This window comes from Narcine bancroftii, chromosome 1 (assembly GCF_036971445.1).
Source record: "Narcine bancroftii isolate sNarBan1 chromosome 1, sNarBan1.hap1, whole genome shotgun sequence".
In the NCBI taxonomy this organism is placed as follows: Eukaryota; Metazoa; Chordata; class Chondrichthyes; order Torpediniformes; family Narcinidae; genus Narcine; species Narcine bancroftii.
The window spans coordinates 402,803,060-402,815,059 of NC_091469.1; the positions used below are offsets into that span (position 1 = coordinate 402,803,060).

At 40.3% G+C, this 12,000-nt stretch overlaps 1 protein-coding gene across 7 annotated transcripts in view; it reads left to right on the top strand.

The window, feature by feature from the left end:
• Positions 1-12,000, top strand: part of LOC138751489 (aryl hydrocarbon receptor-like) — a 238,356-nt gene that overhangs the window by 197,766 nt on the left and 28,590 nt on the right. The gene's annotated exons all lie outside the window — the stretch shown is intronic.

Below are 12,000 nucleotides of genomic sequence, written 5' to 3' on the forward strand. Positions count from 1 at the left end.
AACCCTTCAACCCCACCTTACCCTATCAACCATCAATACAATTTTTTTTTTAAATTTAGGCATATAGAATGGTAACAGGCCATTCGGCCCACAAGTCTGTACTGCCCAATTTACACCCAATTAACCTATCCTCCTGGTACATTTTGAACAGTGGGAGGAAACTGGAGCCCCTGGGGAAAACCCACGCAGACACAGGGAGAATATACAAACTCCTTAAAGACTACACAGCATTCGAACCCCAGTCCTGATTTATTAGTGCTGTTAAGGCATTGCTGTAACAACTATGTCAACCATGCCTCCGTTTCCTCTCTTCATTTATAGGTTTCTGCAAGAATTTTCCTACTCTAATGTACAGATTTTGTCTTTGTGTTTGTAGGGGATAAAATGTGTTTTATGTTTTCATTTGTCTGCATGTAGTTCTGTTAACATTTCATGCCATCTCTGGGCAACAGCTACTCTGAAGATCATAGAATGCTTGCTAGAGCCAGATACGCTGTTCAGTTTGATTTATTTTTTTTTTGTTTTACGAAAATGCAGACATTAGAAGAGTTTAATTGTTTAATCACTCCTTTAGTACTGTAAAACCAAGTTTTTAATGGTTTTTAATAATGAAGCAACTAATAACAATGTTTAATAAACCATGGAAAGCTCAACTCAGCTTTAGTATGGATTTGTTTGAACAAGTCATAGACAACAACAACCGTCTAATTCCTGCAAGCAACAATAAACCAAAATAGTCGCAACAATTAGTCAATAAAAGACAGAATTTAAGATGATAGAAAGTTGGAAATTGAATTTGGAATTTGGACTGAATTGATTGGGCTCTGTTTAGAGCATTTCAAAGAAAAAGGCACAAATGTCAACAGCATTACCAAGGCCATGAAGAAGCGATGAGCCTTACTAAAGGATTGCTTCTGTGTGTTTATGCAAGTTAGAACAGTTTGGAGAATCTGCCGCTTGTCCTCAGGACTGTTTTGGTTTTGGAGTTATTGTTGTGAATGTTTGATGTCTGAGTGCAATGATTACCTGTATGGATAATATGGCAACCACCTCAGGGGCTGTTGCCCTTGAGCTATGTGTTGAGAAGATGAAGAAAACGGAACTTAAGAAAAATTGCAAAAGTGGCAATTAGATACAAGTGGAAACATAACTACTCTTCAAGCAAGATGAATCAGGAAATAGAAAAGCAGAAGGTTTCAGCTGCTGTGGAAACCAGCCACCTGGGAGTGTTTGAAGGTGGGCCACGTGATTGTGGTGTGGAGGATGGGCAATCCAAAATCGGGACAAAGTCAGATATTAAGGTAACATCTGACATACAGGATGAAATAGGACCAGAGGATAGTGTGTCAAATGTTGGATGCAGGAGAAATAAGAGGGGTTGTAAAACAAGCCTCAGTGTTTCAAGTACAGGTGCCTATCCTTTTATCCGGGATTGTCGGGACCGGACACCTGCTGTTGTTCAGAATCTTCCAGATTTTGGAATCATTTTGATTTTGCTCCCGTTAGGTAAATGCCTTTGCTCCTAGCCCCACTGTCTGTTGCCCACCCCTGCCCCTGGCCATTTGTCTGCTGTGCCCTCCCCCACACCCCCACCTCAGGCCAGTGCCATACGGTTTTGCGCTCTAGGCTGGGCTGAGCGCGGTGGGGGATGTTGACTAGGCTGAGTGGTGGTTTGACATGCGTCGTTCAGGAGGCTCTCGACCAGCATGTCGGACGTGACAGGGTGGCTTGAGAGCTCAGCCAAAAAAGTGGCCAGTATCAGCTTGTCAGAGTCAGAGGCAAAGTGGGGAAGAAGGCCAGACACAAGGTGCAGAGCTGCAGGAGGAGCAGGTCTTTGGGGCAGTGGAGCTGAGTGCCGGTGGCTTTCAGGCGCTCCACCAGCTCATCGGGCCAGCCCTCAGGCATACCCCGGCAGCGCAGCATCATCCGACTCCCACCACCACCCCCCCCCCAATCTAACTCCCGATGTGGCAGCAGGGGTGCAGTGCTGCCGAACCTGGAATTTAAGGAGCGCTGCACCAAATCGTGGCGATGGCTTGCTGTTGGAGCAATGGCCATCGTTGCCCATAAACTCCGTGCAGCTGGAACCACTCTGGCAGTGCCAGAGGAGTTCAAGCTGTGTGGGAGATTATGGGTAAGGAAAACGGGCATTGTTTCCGCATTGACCCAGTCACCACCTGCTTCTCTCCCACCATGTGCTGGGGGCCGAAAGTTACCTTTCCATCAAAGCTAAAAGAGGGCACCCATGGGGATAGGGACCGTTGAGGTGGGGGGGGGGGGGGGGCGCGGTCTCCCTCGAAAAACTGAGAATTTATTATAGGAAATTAGCGTTACTTATGTGTAATGTTATCTACCAAAACAAAGTGCTGGTTTTTGGAGGTAGCCGGTGGTCAAAATCCCAAATAAAATGTTAGGCGCCTGTACTGCATCTATGTGTAAAGGTTCAGGCTGACGCTGCAGCTCTTGAAGCGGAAAAATAAATGCTTCAAATTAGATAAGACTTAGAAGATCAGGAGGAGCGGATAAGAATATCATGAGTGCAGCTACGGAAAGAGGAAGAGCAGCTGTGAATGGAAGAGGAGCACCTGAGAAGGGAGGAAGTGCAGCTAAAAAGGCAAAAGGAGTTTCTGGAACTGGACAAAAGAATTGTTGTTAATCAGGCCAGGACGAAGGGACTAGAAGGCTCAGAGGTATCTGGTGCTCAAAGTAAATTATCTAAAGCGTCTAACATTTGAAGTCACGTTTTAAGGAAGGAAAACAGAAAAATAAAATGTTTTATTAAACATTTAATAATGTTTTATTAAAACCATAAGGCTGAGCCAGTACTATGGTTACGTGACATGTATGATCATGAACAAGACCGGTTAAGGCATGGTGGCTTGGTGAGCCAGTGCTACAGTCACAAGGCATGTTTGCTTCTGAACTAGACAGGATAAGGCATGGTGGTGCCAAATCTCAAATCCCTATTGAACAGAGATGTGATTCTAATGCCATTTTTTGAAGCTCAATATCCACCCGGTCCTGGCAGGTAATAGAAATCGAGGTAAACAAAAATAACTATCTCTCTGGCATGAGAAGGCAAGATGAATTGGCTGCATCATTAATTCAATTACAGACTCTCTCTTTGCCCAAGAGAAAGATTGCAATTTTTGATGGTGACCCACTTCAATTCCAAGCGTTTATGAAAAGCTTTGAACACAATATTAAAATTGCATCAAAGCTCGGAGGATTATTTATATTATTTGCAGAAGTTCTTGAGTGGACCACAAGATCTTGTAAAGAGTTGCCAACATATAAGCCCAAATGAAGGAGACCAAAAGGCTAAGTTTTTTTTAAACTAAAGAAGCATTTTGGCAACAACCATAAAATTTCTACAGCTACAGAAAACTCTTTCATGATCATCAACAAGGCCCAGATGACACGAAGAGTTTACAAGCTTATGCCCTCTTTCTAAGAGAATGTTGCAACATCATGATGGAGAGCAGCCATCTTTGAGAGCTTAACATATCTACTCATGGGCTAATCATTGTAATTGCATTACCCCTCCAGCTGAGAGAACCATCAAGTTGTTGAATACCAGAAAAAATGTGATGAAACAGCTACTTTTAAGGATTTGGTGAAGTTTATTGAAGGGCAAGTGGACGTTGTCACAGATCCAGTGTATGGAATTATCAAAGGCACAGAAAGTAAAGAAGTTGAGAAGTCAAAATTGAATCCTCAACCAATTTTTTTTTTAAAGTACATTTGCTTCTGGCAGTGGAGGATAAAGAAATTAAGGAAAATTAAAGTTTACCTGTTGTAAAGAAATGTTTGTTCTGTAATGATAAGCACGATTTGGGAAAGTGTGTGGAGATGGAAAAAAAATACATAGTGAGAAAATTGCTGTTTTTGAAGGGAAATGGAGTAAAGGACACATCAGCAAAAACTACATAAAGTGACTCAGCTGCGACGTATGTTGTTGAAAGCATCCCAAAATGCTACATATCTTCCAGAAAAAGAAGAATACAGAAAAGGAATAAACGGCAAGAAGAAGAAAGATGAAAACAGTGCTGAAACCTCAGTATTGACACATGGTCTTACTGGGGCGAGAGAAAATAACTGCAAATTTTTGAGAGTACTTGTGCAAGTCAAGGCCAGGAACGAAAGTGCAATAATGCGAACTTGTGCATTTCTTAACCCAGGAAGCACTGCACCATGAGGCTAATGAATAAGTTTAATCTTCAAGGAAGAAGTACAAAAATTCTATTGAGAACTATAGGTCAAGTTAAACGCATTGAAATCAATGTTATTTCGGGTATTATTCCATTTAGGAGAATCCTAGCGAAGATTTTGCCTGCAATGGAGAGCAGCGTGATTCCCCTGTAGTTTGAGCCGTCTGATTTCTCACCTTTGATTTTGTACAGGGTGATGATGATGGCATCACGAAGGTCCTGAGGCTGTTTTCCTTGGTCCCAGCAAAGCTTGAAAAACTCATGCAGTTTGGCATGCAGAGTTTTGCCGCCAGCCTTCCAGACCTCTGGGGGGATTCCATCCATACCTGCTGCTTTGCCACTTTTCAGTTGTTCAATTGCCTTATATGTCTCTTCCCGGGTGAGGACCTCATTCAGCTCTGGCCTTAGGGGCTGTTGAGGGAGCTGGAGCGATGTAGTGATGGCAAAAAATGGTACCTACCACACCATGGAGCTTTGTGCCGTGATTGATTCTGGAGCAACCTTTTCAGGGAATTTCATTAAATTCTCAACTCTTAGAGGGTCCCATTGACCATCATGTTGATAGGAGTCTTAACTAAATTCCGTAAAGAACCTCTGGTCATTACTGCAGACATTGAAGCAATGTTCCAAGACCGAGACTTCATTCCTTACGATTCATGTTACAATTCCTTTGGTGGCCTGATGGAAACTACAATCAGAACATGGTAGAATACAGAATGACAGGGCATCTATTTGGAGCGACTTTATCACAAAGTTGCATGGATTTTGTCCTTAGGAAGTGTGCTGAGGACAATATGGAGCAATTTAACTTTCAAGCTATAAGCACCATCAGGAATAACTTCTGTGTGGATGACTGTCTCACTTTTGTAGCTACAGTAAAGGAAGCTATAGCTCTTTATCATGAGTTAAGGGTGATCTGTTTCTAAGTAAGTGTTTTTTTTAACTTATCAAATATACAACTAACAGTCGCCTGGTATTGGCTGCCATAAGTTCAAAATAACTTTGATGGACTGACCTCTCACAAAAAGGGGGATTCTATCAACAGTCATTTTGATATATGATACTCTAGGAATATTGAGACCAGTTGTCCTGACGTCCAAGAAGATCCTGTAAGATTTGTGTAGGAAGAAGGTACCAGAATTTATTGTACTAAAATGGACATGTTGGATATAGGATCTCGGTAAGCTGGAAGACTTCAAGATTGACAGATGCTTCAAACCCACAAATTTCAAACTGTAACATCTGCTCAATTGTATCATTTTGCTGAAGCATGTGAACATGGTTATGGAACTATTAGTTACCTGTTACTACATGATAACAAGGATCAATCAAGTACATTGAGAAATTTACAATGAGAAAGGCCAGAGTGGCTCCATTGAAACCACGAATGTGGTTGACGGCTGCTACAATGTTGAAAAAAGAGTTGCAGATGAAACTAAACGACTCCATATTTTGGACTGATAGCACCTCTGTGCTCAAATATATCAACAATAAAACCACAAGGTTTCGAACTTTCATGGCTAACATAATCACTGATATAGATAAAGTCTAACATCCAATACAGTGATGATATGTTAACACAGTTAACAATCCAGCCAATCTGACTTCCCAAGGTTTGAAAGTCAAGTATTTTCTGAAGAATGAAATGTGGTGTCATGGCCTCAATTTCTTCTACAGCCTCGAAAAGAGTGGCCTCAAACACCTGATAAATTAAAAGAAATTTTACCAGAAGATCCTGAAATCAAAAGTAAGAATGCTGTTCAGATAATGTCTGAACAACTGAATACATCACTTCTCATCCTGGAATAATCTGAAAAGGGCAACAGTATGAATGCTCAGATTTAAAAGATGGTTGGTGAATCATAGAAGAAAAAACAAACAAGCGATGTTCATTTTCAATTGGATAACATCAAGGAGATCTACCACAAAAGAAGACAGGTGATCTTAAGACTCAAGAAAAGGGACATCTCACAGTTAAAAAATTGGTTGATGCTGAGATGGAGATAATCTGCTTTTGCCAGAAGAAGAAATTTGCAGATGAAATTTCAAGTCTGAAAAAGTGAATGAATGTTATTGACTATCAGCACCTTGGAATTCTTGGTTGATGGGAAAGATTATTGATTCCATCCAGGACAAAGAAGACTTGTACATCAAGTTCAGGTCAAGACTAAAAATGGCTTTCTGAACAGACCAATTACCAAAATCTGTCTTTTACAAGAAGCAGAAAATTCTGATAATACATTTTCTTTTGTTCTATGTTTGATTTTTTTTCTTTGTAATGGTAATTGTTTTTTTTAAATATAATAATTAGGTACTAGTATTGTAGGGGTTAAAATGTGTTTTATGCTTTCATTTGTCTGTATGTAGTTTTGTTGACATATTTCATGCTGTTTCCTAGACACAGCCATTCTGAAGGTTATAAAATGCTTGCTAGATAAGCTGTTCAGTTTGATTTTCTTTCTTTTACAAAAATGCAAATATTAGAAGAGTTCCAACAACTTTTATTCAATGTTGAATCACTCTTTTAGTACTGTATAGCCAAGTTTTTTCAATGGCTTTTAATAACATAGCAACTGATAACAATGTTTAATAAACTGTGGAAAACTTGACTTTAGTACAGATTTGTTGAACAAGTCATAAACAACAACGTTCTAATTCCTGCAAGAGACAATAACGGAAAATAGTCACAACAGTGCTATTGCTTTTCATGCAAGTCCCTTCATCTAACAATTTGTGTCCTAAAACTGTTCATGTATAATAATTCAGGATGAAATCCACATTAAAACCTCCACTCTCTGAATGGAGTTCAAGAATGGAAATGGTTCTAGAAATTAATTGGCTTGGTTAAACCATTTCTTCCTGATTGACAGAAACCACTCACTTTATAACATAAAGTGTGCTGCAATCATAGAACTTACTTGCAGTGAATAACATACAATTATCCTTCCCAAATGCACCATTTGAAAAGTATACATTTTGGCTCACTGAGAAAGGTAGAATTCATTGCCTTTGGGAATATTGCGATAAACCACGACTTTCAGTTGTTGCAGTCCATGTGACAAAGGTTCACCCATAGTGCTATTAGAGGGTGAACCCTTGTAAGGCATCAGCCCTTGAAGCCGTACCTGGCAAGGTACTGAAAATCTGTGCTGACCAACCAGGTGGAGTGTTCACAGACATTTTCAATCTCTCATTGATGCTTGAAAATGGCATCAATCATCCCAATGCCCAAGAAGTGTAGAGTGACCTGCCTCAATGGCTATCACCCTGTAGCACTAACATCTGCTGAAATGCTTTGGGAGGTTGGTCATGGCCAGAATTAACATGTGCCTAAATAAGCAAAGGCAACTCATACATAAGGCTGTTCTTCATTGACTACAGCTCAGCCTTCAACACCATTATTCCCTTGGTGCTGGACAGCAAGTTCCAAACCTTGGGCCTTTGCATCCGCCTTCTGCAACTGGATCCTTGACTTCCACGTCGGAAGATCACAGTCAGTACGAATTGTAAATGTTTCCTCCTCACTGACAATCAACACAGGCGTACCTCAAGGATGCGTGCTTAGCCCACTGTTCTACTCACTCTACACCCATGATTGTGTGGCCAAGAACAATTCAAATGCTTTCTACAAATTTGGCATTGAGGCCACGGTTGTCAGCAGAATCTCAGATGGCAACGAGGAAGTGTTCAGAAGTGAGATAGATCAGCTAGTTGAGTGGTGTCATAGCAATAACCTTGCGCTCTCAATGTTAGCAAAACCAAGAAGATGATTGTGGACTTCAGGAGGAAACCAGTCCTCATCGAGGGGGGTCAGCCATGGAAAGGGTCAAGAATGTCAAATTCCTGGGTGTCAACATCTCTGAGCATTTATTCTGGAGCTTCCATATTGATGCAATCATGAAGAAGGCTCGCCAGTAGCTATACTTCGTGAGGAATTTGAGGAGATTCGGTATGCCATTGAAGACTCGTAAACTTCTACAGGCATACTGCGGAGAACATTCTGGCTGGTTGCACTACTGTCAGGAATGGAGGTGCCAATGCTCAGTACAAGAAGAATTGCCAGACAATTGTTAACTCTACCTGCAACATTACAGGCAACAGTCTACACACCAGTGGTGGTGTCTAAAGGAAGCAGCCTCTATCCTTAAGCACCCCCACCACCCAGCCATGCCCTCTTCACTCTGCTACCATTGGAGAAAAAGATACAGGAGCCTGACGACAAGCACTCAGAGGCACAAGGACAGCTTCTTCCCCTCTGCCATCAGATTCCTGAATGAACAATGAACCACAGACTCTGCAGTACCTTGACTTTCTCTTGCACTATCTTTTTATTTTGTAAGGTGATTTATATAAATATTTGCACTGTGATCCTGCCACAAATCAAAGAATTTGTGACGTGTTCATGGCAATTAGTTCTGATTCTGAGATGTGGTGCTTCAGAATTTAGACCCAGCGATGAAGAAATGGAAATGTTTAAAAATCAGGATCATGTTTTATCTGTCGTACATGGGTATGGGTATGTTCAAATGTTAATCGATTTTTGGTAGCGATTGTTATTAAATATCTAAAGTAAAATTAGAATGACATGGTAGGTTAGGTGGCGTGGTTAGTTAAGGATGTGACATTTGTTATATAGTAGTTTGCTGTTAGCTTTAACTGAGTTTTTATTGTCATACGTTTAAACTGATTACTTGTCATCAGCCAGTATGAAGTGTCACATTTGGTTTTGACATGTCAGGGTAATGAGCTTGTCTTCCAAACTTGTTTTTTTTAAAATGTAAACTCCTATGTAGGTGGTTTCAAGATGATAGAGCGACTAAAGGTGGTGTAAAGAATTTGGGATCACATCAGAATGTGCATGTCTGAAAAGTACTGTACCTTTAATAAAGTAAGCATAAATTGCTTTACAAATTTTTAAAAAGAGATGATTGAGCACCAAGTCACTGAAAGATTGATTGAAGATGTGAATTTTAATAAAGTTGGTTTAAAAAAAAGATGAGTAGGTTATGCAGCTTTAGCAATTCCTCTGTAAAACACAGAAGTGCTAGAGAAACTAAGCAGGTCAAGCAGCATCCATATAATGTTCTTGAAGCAAGAGGGAATTGTAGCCTGCTGCAGGGACCAATTAAAGTTCTCTGTAGATACACCAGCCAGGCTCTCAGGACACATCTCGGGACTCCATCTGGGCTATGCATCCTGACTTTGCCTTGTACCCTATATATACCCGATTGTAGTCACCAAGTATCTATGATTTTCTCATGGGCAATAGGAAGCAAAGGTTTATAACCAAACATTTGGGGCCTGAGCCCTTCACCTTGTGAAACTTGAATGCAGGCCTTTACGAGCTAATTAATGCATTAAACCTTGGATTGTTCTTGTGGTTATTTCCAAGGCTGTTTGATTTTTTTTTTCCCACTTGAGATATGATGGAGCTTCCAATTCAACAAAGTCACACATTTGTAGTTAATTAGTTTTTTTTTATTTTGGTCATTTTCATCAACCCAGAAAACTCCAAACAACCTTAGTCAAAATGTTGAAAAGACATTTAGACAGGAACACAGAAAGGAAAGGTTTTGAAGGATGTGGGCCAAATGGGCTTGCTTGGTGGGTGTAGACAAGTTGGGCTGAAGAGTGTTTTTGTGCGGTTGAACTCTGTTACTCCAATTGCTGTCTCATTCTCAACCACCTAACCACCCAATTATCCTCCCATTCTCTACTACCTAACTGAATTTGTGCCCCATAATTATTACCCTCCCTGTTGAATGGATATATTTATCCTGTTTATGCTACATCAACCTCATAACTTTACATACCTCAGTTAAATATTTCCTTGGACTCCTTTGTTCCAAAGAAAGCACTCTAATCAAAGTAGTTTCCCCTCATAAGTATATTTCGCCAGACCTGGCAATATCCTTGTAAATGTCTCTGCAACCTGTGTTGGTCAGAATTACACGTAGTACTACTGCCATTAGCCTGACCAATGTTGTATACAGCTTTAGCATGAGCTTCCTATGTACCTACTCAATGGTTTAGTTATAAACGCAACTATTCAATATGCACTTTTAACAACCTTAATCTCCCCACCCTGCAATCTTTGGAAATTTGCTGCAGTTCCACCATGCTTATTAGTATTGTAACTTTTATTGGTGTATTATCGTACTTGTTCTCCTCAAGTACATGATAATATAATGGTTATAGTCATGCATATGGATTGTCCAAAATTCTTACTTACTGCAGGACTTAAAAAAGAGAAACAATTACAATATAACCATATAACAATTACAATATGGAAACAGGCCAGCTCGGCCCCTCTAGTCCGTACCGATTTAAGTGATCTCCTCTAGTCCCACCTACCTGCTCCCGGTCCATAACCCTCCAAATCCCCTCACATCCATGCACTTATCCAACCTTCTCTTAAATGACAAAATTGACCTTTCTGCAACCACCTCTTACCGAAGGTCATTCCACTCAACCACCTCTTTGAGTGAAGAAGCCTCCTCTCATGTTACTTTTAAATTTTTGCCCCCAACCCTCATTCCAATCTCACTTACCCTCAAGGGGAAGAGCCTATTCATATCTACTCTGCCTATCCCCCTCATAATAACAAATCTCTCTCTCCCCCCCCCCTCAACCTTCTACGCTCCAATGAATAAAGACCCAGTCTACTCAATCTTTCTTTGTATTGTAGATACTGAAATCCAGGCAACATTTTAGTAAATCTCCTCTGCACCCCTCTCGACCTTATTGATATCCTTCCTATAATATGGGGACCAGAACTGCACACAGTATTCCAAATTTGTCCTCACCAATGCCTTAAACAGTTTCAATGTCACCTCCCAGCTCCTATATTCTATGCTTTGATTTATAAATGCGAGCATACCAAAAGCTTTCTTCACCATTCTATCCACATGAGATTCCACCTTCAAAGAATGATGAACTGTTATTCCAAGATCTCTCTGTTCCTCTGCATTCCTCAATGCCCTCCCCTTCATTGCATATGTCCTGTTTTGATTATTCATCCCAAAATGCAAAAAAAGATATTATTCCTTTTGTGTTGTGATCAATATAATAAGAGGTTCAAGAGCCTGATACCTGTTGGAACCAAGATTTGCTGATCTTTAGCAAGCACCTCAAATAGATGTCTTCACTGGATGAAAGATCAAAGCCTTTGCTGGACCTGGCTATGTTTGCTACCTTCTCCAGCCTTCTGCATTGTTGGGCACTCGAATTACCAAATCAGGCTATGATGTAACTAGTCAGTATTCAGAAGCTTGATGGAGTGTTTAAATTATGCCAATCTCCTCAAAATACTTAGAAAATATCAGTGTTGGTGTGCCTTCTTCACAGTTGCCTGGTATTGTTCAAGATTGAATTTGATTTGCTTCATTTCAATATGTCTAAATATCTTATTTACCTTTATCCATTGTTATTTCTCATCTACCCAAATTTTTAATCCATCTTTTATCCTTTTCGCTTAAATCCAATGGCTTTTACTCCCACAACCAATCTGACCTGTAGTCCCTTGACAATATGATTGAGTATATGTGTATTATGTCAAAGATGCTGCCTGACTTGCCGAGTATTACCAGCACCTTCTGTTTTTATATTGGATTTAAAGCATTTGCAGAAATGGCTTTTGTGTTTCCCTCATAAGCACTATTTGTTGCATCAAAAGATTAATGATTAGTTAGACCACCCAAGTAATTTCTAATTGTGCACAGTAAAATCCCCATGATCTGGCATCCATGGGGATCGTAAATGCTGGAAATGCTAATTTTATGGTTGAGTG